The 1,027-nt window shown below is 44.3% G+C and overlaps 1 non-coding gene across 1 annotated transcript; it reads right to left on the bottom strand.

The window, feature by feature from the left end:
- Positions 1-212: 212 nt before the first annotated feature.
- LOC140287358 (U5 spliceosomal RNA) lies at positions 213-326 on the bottom strand. Its single transcript, XR_011911542.1, has one exon. It is a non-coding gene; the product is annotated as a U5 spliceosomal RNA (small nuclear RNA).
- Positions 327-1,027: the final 701 nt, after the last annotated feature.

Here is a 1,027-nt window from a genome sequence, read left to right on the forward strand (position 1 = left end):
CAGAGTGTCGCCCACCCGCTGCACTGAGCACTCTTCAGCCCTTTTAAATGGTATAACTTTGCACTCCCGCACGCTCCAGCAAGCACCATTCAAGCAACAACTTTGCACTCCAGCTTCGAACATCGGCACAGTCGCAACAAGTAAGGCGACTCTACTCAGAGAAGTCACTCTGCACAGTAAGAAGATTTCTTTTGCACAGACAGAAAGGGCTTCACCCGCAAAGGTAAAGCCTGCCAAAAATAGAAACAACTCATTAGTGCTGCTCTCCACAGAAATCTTTAGTAAAAGGCGAAAGACTTGTACGTTATGAAGAGAAACCAGAGTACGATTATCCGTCACTGCGGGAGCAGGGCATCAGGCTAGTTGGCATAGCCACCTTCCCCATGGTGAGCTTTGCTTGGTTGAGACGCTTGCTCCCCCCCCCCCTTGCTCCTCGGCTGACCAACTAGGAACAATCGGGCCCTATTCGATGGCTGCCTTGTCTTTTACTCTGTGCAAAAGACAAGGCAGCAACAAAAACACCACGAGAATCCCGTATTGAGGCTTTGTTCTGACCGCTCATTCGGTGTCGCGTTTCTTTCAAGCAATTCTCCCGGTTAGCAAACACTCGGCTCGCTCCCATAGCCGTGTTAAAGTCTACTTCGCATTCACTCTCTTTTCTCAGCAGACTCTTGGGATTTTATCTATAAAATGAATTCCTTCACTCAAACTATGGGAAAACTGCTTTGTCCTTAATATTTACCATGTCTAGAAAGATTTAAACAAAAAAAACAACGTTGTACTTTGCAGTAAAAGAAAGAGCAAATCTAAAGTTTCAGGAATCCGAGAATAAGCTTACTTTCATGAGTTCTTCACGATTTCGGATTTTGCTATAAAATGAATTCCTTCACTCAAACTAAATTAAAACTGCTAAACCGCTAATCTGTTATATGTAAGGCAGATGTCAAATTCCCCGAAATAGGATCAAAGGGTATTCGGCCAATCGAGCTGTAGCAGCTTCGGTAAAAGAGTATAAGTTGAAGAGTTT

The sequence above is a fragment of the Leuresthes tenuis genome, unplaced genomic scaffold (genome assembly GCF_036924035.1).
Source record: "Leuresthes tenuis unplaced genomic scaffold, fLeuTen1.0.hap1 SCAF_125, whole genome shotgun sequence".
NCBI lineage: Eukaryota > Metazoa > Chordata > Actinopteri > Atheriniformes > Atherinopsidae > Leuresthes > Leuresthes tenuis.